This window comes from Microcebus murinus, chromosome 4 (genome assembly GCF_040939455.1).
Source record: "Microcebus murinus isolate Inina chromosome 4, M.murinus_Inina_mat1.0, whole genome shotgun sequence".
Classification (NCBI taxonomy): Eukaryota; Metazoa; Chordata; class Mammalia; order Primates; family Cheirogaleidae; genus Microcebus; species Microcebus murinus.
In genome coordinates this window covers 39628934-39645422 of record NC_134107.1, presented here as the reverse complement: position 1 = coordinate 39645422, position 16489 = coordinate 39628934, and the positions used below count along the sequence as shown (strand labels likewise).

Below are 16489 nucleotides of genomic sequence, written 5' to 3'. Positions count from 1 at the left end.
TACATGAAAAAAATGCCTAAAATTTTAGGAATGAGATTCAGATTTTGGCCTGTTGTACGTATCTAACACAGTCCTTGTCAGCTAAACTCTAATTAAAAGTGATAAACAAGTGTAATAAAATATCCGAATTTTTAGCAAAAACACTTCTACAGAGGTTCACCATGACTGTGAAATCAACTACATATTACTCCAGAGATCTGAAAATAGTAAACTCACATATTATTCCTGAAAGATCTATAAAATTACTCTTCTCTCATATTCTTTCATAAAATATCTGAAGAAGCTGATTCCTACAATTATCAGGTAATTACTAAGGTTCATTCTGGCCTCACCTTGAGCAGTCAAGGTGCCTGCTATGGTTTGAATGTGTGTCCCAGAGTTCATGTGTTGGAAATGTGATTACCAATGCAGAGGTGTTGAAAGGTGGGACTTCTAAGAAGTGTTTAGGTCACCAGTGCTCTGCCTTTATGAATGTATTAATGCCATTATCATGAGAGCGGGTTCTTCATAGTGTGAATGGGTTTCTTATAAAAGGTCAAATCAGCCCCCTTTTACTTTTTCTCGACCTCTCTTTGCCTTTCTGCCATGGAATGATGTAGCAAGAAGGCCCTTGTGAGATGCTGGCTTCTTGATCTTAGACTTCCCAGCTTCAGAATCATGAGTCAATAAGTTTCTGTTCTGTTTATTATAAAGTACCAGTCTATGGTACTGTTATAGCAGCACAAAATGGACTAACACAGTCCCCATAAGCTTTGATTAATAATATTTATCTGGAGGCTTTGTTGGAAAAAAAAATAATAATATTATATTTAAGTCGGCAATAAAAATTGCATGTCCAAGACCAAAATGAAATGAAGTAGTTCCAAAGAAAGACAGAAATATATTTTTCCTCATCAGTTTTTTCTTATATGTATTTCTATTGAGTATCTAATTGGTTTCTTCTGGTCATCTATCTTGTACTCCTGTAGTAGGTGCAATAAGGTTAGTTAGGTTTAGTGATGTAACTATGAAAAAGAATTTCTAATTTGTCTGTTACTATTTATGTGGAATATGCAGATGGGTAATCAGAAAAGAGAAAGGGCATAGAAAATGGTTAAAATGAAATATTTTTATAATACAAGCATAAAACTTTAAGGTTTCAAAGTTGAAAAATTAGTGTGAGTAAGGGAGTAAAACTCAAAGATGGTACAGCTATTCATCAACTTTTCCAATTTTGCATTTAATTAAAGATGGCTATCGGCTTCAATATTATTTTTATATCACTTTAGAAAGTTTTACTTGAATATGAATACATGCATCAGTGTTAGAGTAAAGGAAGATAAATCATGGAAGAAAATTAGAGAGAAAATTATTTATGGAAAACTGAAATGGAAATGATATGATCCTAAAAACGAATATTTTTAAAATGTGTATGTGTGTGTGTGTATACGTGTGTGTGCATGTGCCTATATTATTGCTGTAAGGCTGCTGGGGCTTCTGGAATGAATAGGAATGGGCTGCAATCCTGTGTGGCCCCGTGGTAGATATGTTACCTTGGACATGTAACATCTCCAAGAGCTTCTGTTGTCTTACAAATAAAATGTCAGTGAGGACTATATTACTATTTTTCTATGAGATTTGGATGATATATCAACATTAAGATATATTATATGTTGTAAATGTGATGCAAATGTATAACACTTCATAAAATTTTTCTGATCCTTCCGTTTCTTTCCCAACCACCCAATTTAATGCCATTTCTCCTTCTCTAAACACTCAGAATACATTAGTTCCATCTTTCTAGGATTTTTTCCCCTTAAGAGAAATGCATTGGGTTAGTGTGGAGGAGAAAAATTGTTTCAAAGGGAATTTATCTTATAAAGGAGAAAGATTATGCTCTTTTTCATTCATAAAACAGTGATTAAAGAGTAATATTCCTAACATTTTCACTGTGGGTAAGTGGAAATAACAAGAAAAAAAGTGAGCCGTAAAATAGAGTGATATTATGAAAAAGATAAGAAAAGGAAGGCACGAAAGCTATTTTCTTCCTGTTTTCATCTTCTAATCTCAATGAAAATTTCAGTACTACACATTGTATCTCCAAATATACCAAGAATTAGGGTTGCAGTAAGAAAATAAAAAAATGGGTTTCATCATGTTGCAGGCACCACCAGATGATTTTACACAAAGTTTATTTCATTTAAATCTCTCAATAACACTTCTATTTTGCTATTACTTCCATATCAAAGGGGACAATTAAGAATTCAAAAAGGAAAGGAGAAGAAAAGCAAGAGATGAAGAACGATCATGAGAAAAATCATGAAGATCAATCAGAAACAACAGTCAATGAAAAACTAAAATATTTAAATTATAATTATTTTTCTTATTCTCAAGTAATCACCTTTTTTTGTTAATATGTGAACTCAAACTTTATTTATTATAATGCAACTGCTAGCAAAATAAAGATATACTCTGCAAATTAACAAACTATGTATACAACTAAGCTAATTGGTTTGTTTCTTTATCAGATGTCACTAATGGAATTAAAGTCATTTTTACTTCTTCTTTAAAACTTCATTTAAACACATTTTCCAGCATTAACTTAATATTACAGCATTAACAAAAGTTGAGTTATGGCAGTTAAGGGAACGTTCTTAAGTGTTCTATAGAATATAGCCACTTCTAAAATTATGTAACAATGAATTATTATAAAAGCTACTAACTTATCACAAACTAAATCAGAGGCATATAAAATCCTACTACTTTCCAGCTTGTTTTCCTTTAGGAAATATGCACTAGTAAATACTTGTTAAGAAAAGAAAACATAAGTTGCATGCATAAATTAACACTAGTTCAGTTGAAATCAAATGTTATTATAACATTTAATAATTCATTCTTTGGGTTCGAATAAGTTATAACAGTGAATCTCATTTAATTGTGAAATGACTTTATTTTTTCTGTACTTCCAGGAAGAAGGATATTGGGTGGGGTGGGAGAAGGAAGTATATCTGTATGGATCTACAGAAAATAGGAAAGGAGCAACTTTTCTTCTATCCCTGGATGAAAAATCAACACAAGGACTATACTAAGAATTAATCCACATCAATATGTACTAAATCAATCTTTTTTATTTTTCATCATTTCAGTAGTCCCAAAGGGAAAGTAAAATGAAAGTTAAAAGACATTATTACTTTCTTACACAATTCCTTTATCTGAAATCTTGGTGTATTCTAAGCTCTGTTTTAATGTGGAAAGATACTGTTAGACACTGTTTCTGTTTAAGATCCAGTGGTGGACATAAGCCCTGAAACTTAAAAACTAGCAAGGGTATAACTAGATAAAAATTACACATTTGGTCCAATCTACTAGATAAAAATATAGAATTTAGAATTAATGAGTTAGTGATTTTACAAGCAGTCATGTATAATTTGGAAAAATTAATTAAGATCGACTAGAATAAAATTTTCAGAATTGAGCCGTTTTTATAAAGATCTTTTTTACCTCCCCTTTCCAGTCTTAAAGTTGTGGGTGCTAGCAAAGAGAGATAGACTTGCTATATTAGGAGGTGGGAACTTATTTCAATTTTAAATTAAAAATTGGCAAACTCTTTTTAATTTCAAAGATTTAGGAGGTAAAAGTGTTTTTTGTTATAAAGATGGGTTTTATAATGCTGGAGTCAGGGCTTTTAGTGTACGTGTCATCAAAACAGTATATATTGTACCCAATAGGTAGATTTTTATTCCTTATCCCCTCTCACCTTTCACTTTTAGTTGTCAATGTCCATTACACCACTTTATGATTACGTATACTCCTTATTTAGTTCCCATTTATAAGTGGTATTTCTTTTTCTATCCCTGAGATACTTCACTTAGGATAATGGTTCCAAGTTCTATCCAAGTTGCTGCAAAAAACATTATTTCATTCCTTTTTGTGGCTGAGTAATACTCCATGGTGTGTCTATCTATCTATCTATCTATCTATCTATCTATCTATCTATCTATCTATCTGTCACCAAATTGGCAAACTCTTTATGAAACTCTTCCTCCAGTCCCAAGACAATACTTACTTCTCGTAATATGCCTTATAGACAATATAATTTCACACTTTATTTAACAAATGACTCTTCCTAATTTATGTCACCATATGTCCCTAGAGGCCACAGACACAGAAAAAAAAATGGACCCTAACAGTCATAACATCAAGTACTATGAAGTTTCAAATATATGTTGCTATTAAAAAATAGATGCAAGAATATAAATATATCCTTATAATGCTATGTATGCACACTACTAGAGACACAACTTGAATATTAATATTCTGGTAGTTATATTTTTATATAAATAGATACAAAGTATCAAGCAATATTAGTATTAGTGTTAGTATTAGTATTAGCATTAGTGAATGGTATCAAGCAAGTGTATACAAATTTTGTAAAACAGAGTTCACACCTATCGCCTATAATCCTTCGTAAATGTAAGACTCATGAATTATGCTTCTACATTGTAACTTTCTTTACTTCTTTGCCCATCCTTGAACACCTAGTACAATGGATTGGTCCTTCTTTCATGCCTCTGCTATAGTAATATTCCTTCTATTACAACATTTTAAAGAAGTCATTGAACCATTTTTTTCAAATGTTGTTTTACAACCAGATGTCTTTCTAAATAAAAGGAACCATGTCTTTTTGTCTTTGTACTCCCAGAGATTAGCCTACTACCTGGTCCATGGTAAAATCTCAGTAAATATTTGTTAATATTATTTATCAACAATTTGAGCATAGAAAAATTCTGTGAAGGGAATTTCTAGTTTGAAACAAGAACTGTGTTAGCAGCCCTATTTCAGTTCCTAAGCTATAACTCACCGAATACTCTGAATATTTACTGACCCAGAATTACCAAGTACCATTGTTGATGTACTATAAATACTGCAGACTTTTGTGATGGTTTGCTACTCCAAGCTCTCTCATTTTGTATTGGTATTCCAAGGAGTGGGCTCCTGTAGCTTTGCTTGTAAAGCAAGAATTCACCTCTTGTTTGCCTCATTTTCCTGTTAAAATTGCTTTTACACAATTGTCTCAAAATGTTCTGGCTTAAACCAATAACAATCATTTAGTGTTATCCTTATGGCTCTGGAATAGCTAGACTGCTTTCTCTCAAAGTCCCTCATAAGTTAGTAGTCTGGCGATGATGTGGCTGGAGTCTTTTAAAAAACTTCCTTATACATCCATGTAGCAGTTGATAGTGGGCTGTCGGCTAGGAGGTCATTTGGGATTGTCAGTCAAAACTCTTACAAGTGACCTGGGCTTCCTCACACACGTCTATTGAATTCCTATAGTGAGCATTCCAAAAGAACCAGAGCAAAAGAGTGTAGCCTTTTATTACCAAGCCTTGGAAGCCACATAGAGTCTTGCCCATTATAATCCAAGACCACTAGGATTCAAGATGTTGGAACATGAACCTCCTACTTCTTAATGGAAAAAGTATAACTATCTCATTGTAAAATAGAATGTGAGCTGGTAGACCTTATTGTGGCTATTTTAGAAAATACTATTTTTCCCACAAATGGCAGATAGCTCTCCCAAATCGGGCCATCTGTGTCTTTCTGATAAGTTGAAATTAACACTCAGCCCTTAGATCTTAATTAGGATTTCTTAAATTGAGAACAGATAAAATATTACCTGGAGCTACTATGTGCCCAAGAAGCATAAAAAAGCCAATTTAAGGAGCAAGAAAAAATGAACCAAATGCCCATAAAAGAGATGACAAGTGTCTATGTGAGTCTCTGCAAATGGAAAGATTAACCACATTTCTAAGTAATTTATTTTTCAGTTTTAGTTGCTCATTAGTTTGAATTGTTCTTTATATTTTAGGTTTGTGATATAGCTGTATACTTCCCTAAATTCACATCCTTCCCTTTTCTTTTTAAAAGAGATTTTTACTTATCAATAATGCAGCTCTTGTTAAGACACTTTGGTGTATTTAAATAATGCTTCAAAAGCATTCATAAGAAAATTCTTATGTTGTTTTCTAGTTTTTAATGTCATGAGATCTGTGCTTTTACCAACACAGAAAAAAGAGAACATTTCTTACCACTTATTATGAGCATAAAACTTTCTACCCTCATAATTCATTTGATTCAATGACCACTACCCCTTAACCCTAGAGTACATTAGGTATAAGACGTCCCAGAAGTTAAAGCAATACAGAGTAAGACTTTGAGAGTTGAGTGCTGCCACTCAGGCACTTTCATTTACTATAAATACTATGCCTGTTCCCATAGATATTTATTTTTTTATTTATGGACATGTTCATATTTCATCTCGTAGAGAAAAATAGAAGTATATGCTGTCTTAATCATCAGTAAATACCGATCTCCAATGGTGTACAGTGTCAAGTGTTAGGGCCTGAAAATATCACAGACATATAAGACACATAGCATTGCAATCAGAAGATTCCATGGTTAGATAAAAAGCTAATTTCTCTCTCTCTCTCTCCCCCCCCTCTATATATGCATTCCTATATATATGTAAATGCATATAAATATATAATTACAAAGAGAACATGTGACAAATATTAAATTAGTGACTTAGACACATAAAGTTTATAGAAATTTAGAAAAATGACTTAGAATTTATAACAATTCAAACAAGTTTCATGAGTAAGGAGACTCAAGTTGTGCTTTAGATGCAAGGCAGCACTTAGTTGGGAGAAAGTCAAATAATTTTCCAACAGTTAAGATATAAACGGTATGGGAAAATGTGGCAGCATACATACATCCTGCATAGTGCTTCCGTAGAAGTGATTGCAACTCTACTCCAGCCCTCATTATTACTAGTCTTTGGTATGGCTTAGATTCTGATTTAGCATAGCATTTCATGCTTCCTTTACCATAGTATTCCCCAAACATTTTGCACCAGGTACTACTTTCATAAAAGACAATTTTTCCATGGAGTGGGGAGTGTGGGGGGAAGGGGATGGTTTCTGGATGATTCAAGCACATTACATTTATTGTGTACTTTATTTCTATTATTATTTCATTATAATATAATAAAATAAATATACAACTCACCATAGATTGGGAACCCCTGCTTTACCAAGACTGCAGAGTTGGCATATAAATTAATATCTTCTTGTCTTCCTTGGGAGGGGAAAAAAAAAAAAAAAAGGAGATAAAGCAAAAGAAGGCGATATATTTTGAAGTCTATAAATTCCAGGCTAAAACTTAGTATGATGAGTAATAAAATTATTATAAATTTTGAGGAATAATGGAAAAAAATTAAAGCATGAAGTATTCTCAGAAAGTCATTGTGTATATCTTGTTTTGAGTTAAAGCATCTTTAAAATAAAATGTTGCCAGTAGGAATACAAGGTCATGGATTTTAAAATATTTAATAGTAAATTTACAACTTTGTTTAAATGTATAAGTAATTAAAATATGTTGAAAACTGATTTTTATCAGAAGACATTTTTGCAAAGATGATGTTGTAAAGCAGGTTCACAGTATTTCTTTCCCTCGATATTTAATTTCATGAAATAACTAAAACTAACCAAAATAATAGCAACAATAATAGTAGGAACAGGAAACAATTTACAAACTAAGAAATGTTTATAAACTTAAATACCTAAAATTTTGTAAATATCTTGCCAAGGAAATAAGCAGAAAATTCTAGTGTATATTGGCATGATAGAAAAACTATGAACACCACTCTGGTTCCAAACAATCAGTAACTGGGGAATAAGGCAAGTCAATAAAACCATCTAACTTCTCCCTGTCACCATAGAAATTAAAAGGTAAATCAAGAGAAGTTTTTTTTTCGAGAATCTTCTGCATACCTACATTGTACCTCATGAGTTATAGAAAGGACCAGCATATTTTTCATCATTTAGGGAATAGCACTGACGTGAAAAATGAGTAAATTCCATCAGATTAGCAAAGTTAGTCCTAGTACATGGCATTTTAAGAACCTCAGGGACGTTGCAGAGTCCAGATTCTATAGAACACTGGTAATTTTCATAAGTGAATCTATCTACTTATCTCATTCAACCCCCAAATTTCACACTCAAGTTGCAGTTAGAGAACAGAAAAATAATATCCAGTTGTTAAAGCAGAGTTCTGGTAGCACAAATGTAGACGTTAGTGGTTTCAAAGAAGATGGAAAAGATTTTAAGAATAACTCACTCAAATCCATTATACTAAATAAATGAAGATTATGATAGAAAATGAAATCCATAAATAAATTATATCAAGTTCTACACAAGATTTCTAACATTGCTTGCCCCCTCCCTTGCATGAACAAGATAAAAAAAAAATGCTATGATGTTGCAGACACTGGTAATATTTACCTATGATATTATCCAATTGTGTTTCTCCCATAGAAAATCTCGATTTCACTTAGCACTTCCATGTGCCCAGGCCAAGGAGATGAATCTTGATTGTTTTAAATTATTTGCCAAATCCCTTATTTTCAGCTTACCTTGCAGCTAGGAATGACCATACGACCGAATTTTGACCTATGTGCTATAAGGTGCTTCTAGGAAAGAGTTTCTTACCCATGACTAAAAGAACAGCCCTTTGCCCATCTGATCCCTTTTCTTTAATCAATAAGCTTTTATTGTATATATGATGCCTTCAGTTCTTCAATATATCTTTCAACTGTGAGGAAAAATTCCAGTTGGTATACAGAAAGCCAATTCACAAGGAAACTAGCAAACATAATACAACCAAAGCTGATGTAAAGAAAAGAAGAATATTAGGGCGATGAAGGGAAAGAGTAATAGAGGGAGGGAAGGAAGGAGTAAAAGAAGAAAAAAAAACTGAATACAAAAGAAAAAGTAACTCAGATGGAAAGAAACTATGACTCTAAGAAAAGAAGTACATATCTCTAGGAGAATTTAGCTCTGCAGAAAAAGAATGTGAATAAAATTATAAGATAAATAAGTATGCATGAAGAATAGAAATTCAATATACATACTTTCTCAATTTCTATAAGCTTTTATTGCTGAAACAATTGCCATATATTGAGCCCAACATAGTCTAGGGATTAAAATGAAAATGAGAACAGAGCAGAGATGGGTTATATCCAAAAGGTATTTGTTCATTTGTAGTATCTAAAATCTTGCAAATAGAATTTGAGTGTGCTGAACCAAGAAGAACTGAATTTAATTTTGCATCAGGCAGAATATATTGATACAATACATTAGATGTCCTAACAAGATGTTCTGTATGCAACATTCTAGCTCTGGTAGACAGCTGCAGTTTTACTTGCCGGCTTAGCTGAGCAAACCTATTAATAGATATAACTCTTTACTATAGATATTGTAGGACAGAAATCTGTTCATATAATGTAGAAAAAGCTATTTAAAAACCTTGGTAGATGGAAATGTTTGGATTTATTATGTGCTTAACCTCCCCTCAAAAATGACTGATTGAGGGGGGAGGGGAGAGAGAGAGAGAGAAAAAGAGAGAGACTTAGAAGGCTTGTTTTCCATTACAATTGGGAGGAGCAACTTGTGTGTGGAAATTCTAAATAACCGTATACTATTTTACTATATAGCACATACTACTGGGAAGATTTGTAATTTAAATGGGTTCCCTGTTCCCAGTTGGCTTGGAAGGGGTTCAGGGTTACCAAGCATAGGTGGCTACAGTTTTTCACCAGAAGCAAAGTGGAAATGGTGCTCATCATAGTTAGTAAAAGAACGTGATCTCTAAGATTGCTTTACCACATAAAAAACTCAGGTTTTAGCTTATTACATTAGTTATTTCAAAAGAAAAAATATAATAGGAAAACTAGTAAGAAATATATGGTTAACATAGTGTACATATTACTTAGGTCATTATGCTAGGAAGTTTGGTACCTCATTATCTGCCATACCTACAACAACCTGACTGAAGGTGAGGCTTTGCACCCAGGGAAAGGGGTCCTGCATATCACATGTGCATAAATTGAATCTTTCTTCTACCCTTTGGTAATGGTACCTATAAACCAAGTATTCCTGTTCTGGAGAAAGAGTAAAACCCATACCTATGGAGAACTATTGATCCAATTTTAATGTCACCTACAAATCCAAACAAATGATCTAGGAGAGAGAAATGATAAAATTCTCAACTAAGTCCACCTCACAATAGTCCCACCTGAAACTGAAAAAAATTTATTTTTATGAACCTATTTTCTGCATAAATACTCTCTGAATGAGGTTTTATTTTTTAAAATTTATATTTAACTATAACATACATAAAAGAAATAATAAAGATCATAAGTACATAAATTAATGAATTTTAACAAACAGAACATCTTTTAAGAAAACATTGTGACAGAACTTCAAGATCTCCCTTTGTGCATCCCTCCAGTTATTTTTCCCTCCCTATCTTAAGTGTTTTACTCACTTACAATAACAGAATTAGTTAATTTTGCCTGTTTTTACACTTTCTATAAATGGAATTCTACAATATATATTTTTTGGGGGTCTGCCTTCTTTCACTATATATTATGCTTGTGAGTTTCAGCAATATTGTGTATATTTTAAATTATTCACTCTCAGCACAGTATAGTATTTTCTTGCATGAGAAAATACTTAAACATTCTATAGTACGTGAGTAGTTTCCAGGTTGGAACTATTATTAATAGTGCTACAATGAACATTCTCATGCTATTTTTTAGTGACATTTTTAGGTATGAATATCTAAGAGTAGAATTGCAGCATCATAAGGAATGTTTAGGGTTAGTAGATATTGCCAAAACCATTGTACAAATTGGTTATACTAATTTAAACTGCCACAAGACATGTATGAAAATTCTGACTTTTCCATATGTTCAACTGTTATATTCATAGTAGGACTTTTCAATTCAGTAATTCTTGTGGGGTTGTGTTGATATAGCATCTTGATTTTAATTTGCATTTCCCTGGTGATTAATGACGATGAGGATCTTCTCATGTATTTATCACTAATTTGTAAACTCCATTGTAAAATGTCTTTTAAAATCCTTTACAAATTTTTAAAATTAGGTTTTCTTTTCCATACATTTCATGATTGAACATAAGACCATCCCCTATTATAAAAAAGCTCTTAGTAATTCGGTGGACAGGCTAACCTGATCCTTGGATACTTGTCTGTCTCCTTCTCCACCAGCTCAGGGCTTACTCAATCATCTCATGAGCAAAGAAGCCAGCTGGCAGGATATAATACAAGCATAGTTTCAAACATGGACTCTCTTTCAAAAAGGTACCAATGACTTTGGTATCATCATTATTTCAAGTCTAATTTGCTACCTCAAATGACTAATGTAAGAAATACCTGTGAGGCCATCCAGCATTCTCTATGTCTATATTTTTTTGGTGTTAGTCATTCTATCACAAGATCTTGCAGCTATCCTGAACTCTGTCTAGGAAACAGCAGATAGGAATTTCCTCTTCAGGCTCCATCCACAACTGTATCTTATCTCTTCTCTATTTTTCTCTCTCTTTGTAGTCCTATATAATAATTTCATTTTAAAGAAGTGAGGCATTAACAGGGAGAGAAGGCTTACTTTTACCTTTTATATTCATCCTAAATTTTCTCTCTTACCTAGAGATTCCTAAGACTTCAGAACCTTGAAATCAAAGCCAAAAATGTACCTATATTTATTTTATTTCTGCCAAATCTCATTACTGAAGCATTGGTCATGGAGCTGATATTAATAAATTCTTAATTGGGGGAAAGAGATAATACAAATATCATGAAAATGATATTATTTCAAATACATTATCCCTACACAATGAATTCTGCATAATATTCTGTTTTTTTTAAAAAATAAAATTACTGAGTAAACTTGAAGAAGTCATTTAACCTTTCTAAGTTTCATTTCCCTCATTTAATTCATGGTCCCAAATAACAATCCCTCAGAATTTTCATGATTATTAAGAGACCAAATATGGCATCTGGCTCATGTTAAACATTATTCAATGTATATTAGTTGTGTACAACCCAGGTACTGTCATTCAAATAATTTATAAAACAGCTAAGAAGGGAGAATTTTTGTATACATTCCCTGCAGTTGCCTTAACCTCCAGCAGCCAGTCATGAAACTTAGAGTAGTACCACTGGTATGCTAAAATAATTTCAGAGAACATGTTGATAATAATTTGAGTTCTAAAAGATCTTTAAAAGTGGAGCTGTAGGAGTCAGCCAGTAAACCTAAAGAGCTAACTAAATTGACAGCATGCCCAAGGAGAAAGATCCTGGTTAATGCTCACTGCCAGGAATCTTTGCTCTAATGTTTCAAATCTCAGAGGAGGCGAGACATAAGACAGCCTCTCAAGGCTTTCTAAGGCTTCCTAGTGTTGCAAGTGCCCCTGCTGTCCTGTCATGTGACATTCCAGCAATAAAATCTTTCCCTTTTGTTCTTCGATAGCAAAGCGCTATAGTTTTTTATTTCCGATGTAAAAAGGAGACAAGTGCAATAATGCATGTATAGTGGCTTGAGGACCAAAAAGGTTTTTAAATCTTGCTTAGAGATCACATATTGTAAAATTTGAGTCCAAAGGGGGCCAGGATGGCAATGTCTCTTTTGTTCTTTATTGGCTGAAAAATATGAAATTTTAATGCAATAGGTATGTAGGTGTGTGTGTATATGTTCATGTCATGCACATATGTGATTGAGCACTTGGTTTCACATTCCTCCATGACGTCCCTTAGGATAATGGTCTCCAGTTCCATCCAATTTGCTGGGAAAGACATTATTTCATCATCTTATGGCTTAGTATTATTCCACATGCATATATAGCATATTTTCTTTATACACTTCTTGGTTCATGGGCACTTAGGTTGATATTTTTGCAATTGTGAATTGTGTTGTAATAAGTGTACCATTGTGGGTGTCTTTTGATATAATGACTTATTTTTCTTTGAGTAGATATACAGCAGTGGGATTGCTGGATTGAATGATAGACACATTTTCAGTTCTTTGAGAAAATATTTGCAGACTATACATTTAAAAAAGGACTAATACCTAAAATCTACAGGAACTCAAACAAATCAGCAAGAAGAAAACAAATAATCCCATCATCAAGTGGGCAAATGACATGAACATTGTCCAAAAGAAGATATACAAATGGCCTATAAACATATGAAAAAATACTCAACATCACTGATTATCAGGGAAATGCAAATTAAAACCACAATGAGATACCAACTTATACCAGTCAAAATGACCATTATTAAAAGCAAAAAGAAAATTAGATCTTGGTGCAGATATGGTGAAAAGGGAATGCTTATATACTATTGGTGGGAATGTAACTTAGTACAACCTCTGTGGAGAACAGTATGGAGTTTTCTCAAAGCACTTTTTTTTTTCTTATAAGCTATGTACCCAGAATATTTTTCTTTTTTTATTTTTTAAAATGTCTCATTAAAAGGAATCTTGATTTCTAGCTGGGAAAAATAAATCAGGTAACATGTAGTCCTCACAACTACTCTAGTTACTTTAGATATCATGATGGTATTCATTTTACAGATTAAGAAATCAAGGCTCCATGAGTTTAAGTAATGAGTCAATCCATGAGGAAGCCAAGATTCAAAATAGGTGTACTCACTTGAGAAGACATACTCTAAATAATTTATCTATCTTGCTTTTCACTATGTATTATAATATGGGATTAGTCCATGGCATGTGCAGTCTCAGCAACTTCTTGGGCAACTCCAGCATTCATTCCTGATTGAAAAGCACTACTCCAACCAGGAAACCCTGTGCTTGCTAACTACTTGGGCAGCTTTTTACTTAAAGTGTCAGCCTTTTCTTTACTTGAGATGAAAAGGAATGGGGAATTGAATGAAAAACCCAGTTAGTCTTTTCTACTAGATGTGTGGTTAAACTGGATGCCATAATACTTCTTGCACAGTGGAATGAATCAGTTCTTATGAAACAGTAGTTTGGTACCTTACTTTTTAATCCGGGTCAATAATATGTAGATTATTCAATAAATGAGATACCTTAGCTTCATATACCTTAGTGTGCTAAACCTCATCCATGTATAGCATGAGGGTACTATGTACTTTGGGGTACCTGTAAAATGCAGTTTTAAAGTGTCCTTTCTTATTATTCTTATCACATTATTTATTGCCAGAAAGGTCTTTGAGATAAGAAATCATCTTCTTATTTTCTCTATTTGGCCATTAAAAAACTTAAATATTAGAGAGTGATAAGTTAAGGTTATCACTGGTTAAAAAAATATTTTCTGAATTTTTATCTTGTTACCTACTTTGGCTTAAACTTTATAAATGCAGGGTTTTAGTATTCAGGTCAGCAAACCATTTCTCTTGTATATGCATTTTGGATAAAAATATCTCATAAATGAGAAGACCATGTAAAGAAGGAAAGTTGCTACATAAATAATCATTTGGTAGACATCAACCAAGATTTGCCAAACTCTACATTAAAAAAATAAAACCCCAAACATAAAAAGCTAATGCACTCTTTGTGAAACCAGTCACCTGAGAAAATTGGGACTATGAAGGTCTAAATGGCTGCTTTGCCATGCATAGAGAAAAATCAAATAAGCAGAGCAGATGAAGCATCAGAAAATTCTTTGATGACTTGGGAAGAAAGAGAAAAGTATAAATGGAAAATGAATAGCTTAATTAAAATGTTTTTTTCTACTCTGTTACAACATGAACACACAACCTTTTAGTGCAATAAAATTCTCTTCATATTTAAATTATGCTCTGGAGTTGTGTATTTGTAATTTAGGCTAAGCTCATTCGTCAGATGTCGAGAAGAGAAACATGTTCTCTAAAAAAGAACTGTCATTCCACTTTGAGAATACATGCTGGATTGTAGTTTCCTGTCCTGTATACATTGATATGATACTTAAGACCATATGTTTTTCTTCTGGTCCTTCTCCTCATGACCTCATAGTGAAACACACACTTCAAAAAGATGTCATAAGAGTGAACAAAATTATATTAAACATATTTGAATTTATTACTGCTCCACTCAATCCAAAAATAAGGCCTATTAATTTTGCCTCTTAAATAGTATTTTAAATGTATTCACTATCTTCTATATTTACTGTTATTTTTCCTAGTCCAGGCCCAGGCAACCATTATCTTTTGTCTGGCCAACACTCTCCTACTAAATTGTCTGACCATCTTAACTACTCACTCCTTTAAACTATCTCCACATAATTCTTAATCTTTTTAAATGTTATGTTGAAACCTGCAGTGGTTTCTCACTGCATGACTAACACATTTGAAACTTCTTACTATGTCCTATATGTCAAGTGACCATATATGTTTTTCTACAAATTAGGGTACCCTTGAGATAAAGAGGGGACATTCTTTATATGTATGCCAGGAAAATAGGCCTGAACTAGTAGTAGGCTTCATGATAATGGGATCATATGATCACTCTACCTAGGAGAGACTGTATGATCTGATCTATGCCTGTATCTTCAAAACTTAAACATATCATCCTCCGCTTACTGTGGTCCAACTACAGTAGATCCCTTTTAGATCTTAAAAAAGACAATTTTTGTCTCAAGTTGTTTTCCTTTCCTGGAATATTTATTTCCTTTTTTCTCACGTGGTTTAAATATCACCTCCTCCTAGCTTTATTTCTTGAATAGCACATCTAATCTCATCCTTCTACCTAAAATAATGATCTTAGATGCTTGCATGAATTTTTTATAGTATGATTTCTGATTTAATAGACTTCATTTCTTCTGTCTTCCAACATGATTTAATAGTGACTATATTTTGCTTCCCCAGCACTTAAGCAGAGTTCCTGGCACATATTAGACACTGGGCAAACATCAGGTAATGCATGAGATGAGCAAGTTTTGCCTGATCCCTGGGAAATGTGTGGCTAACTCTGCAAGCACATATATGAAACATTGCTCCTCTATGATGGAATCTGAAGCATGAGTTAGGCCTAAGGCCAAAAACATGTTCTTCTAATCCTTCAGGAAATAAGCCACAGAAAATAGATTTGTGGTTCACTTAGCCATGGTTATATGGATGCCTCCTGATTTTTAAGCTTAAACTAATGATATCTTAATATAAATGTTATTTTATGAACTGAAAAATAGTGAATGATATATTTTCATCTAAGGAAAAAAAGAACTGTAATAGTAATGAACTATTTCCTATATCTCACCAAATTATTATTGTAACATCACAACTCCAGGCAGTTATCAATTCACACTTGTGTTATTACAATTAGCTATCCATTTTCCCTTTAAATACATCTTTTATATAACTTATAAATTAATCTTAAACAAAGAATTCTCCTATCACATCCCTAATATTAATTAGTTATACCTTCTAGTATATTATAGTTCTTGATTCATACTTATATTAATAGCACTTACCATATCATTTCCAAATTTATTAATTTATATTTTTTGGTTTTAGATTAGAATCAATTGTTGAAATGATAGAGATTGAGTCTTATTTTTTTTCTATTCAACCAAGCACAGGGTCTAGTAAGTAGTGAGCTCCTCAAGAATGTTTTTTATGAATAAATTTCCTTTTT

The 16489-nt window shown here is 32.7% G+C and overlaps 1 long non-coding RNA gene across 1 annotated transcript in view; it reads right to left on the bottom strand.

The window, feature by feature from the left end:
- LOC105854901 (uncharacterized) overlaps positions 1-16489 on the bottom strand; it is a 455854-nt gene that overhangs the window by 384658 nt on the left and 54707 nt on the right. Inside the window, exon 2 of the long non-coding RNA XR_012918834.1 lies at positions 7048-7116. This is a non-coding gene — a long non-coding RNA (uncharacterized LOC105854901). The remainder of the gene's footprint in view (positions 1-7047; positions 7117-16489) is intronic.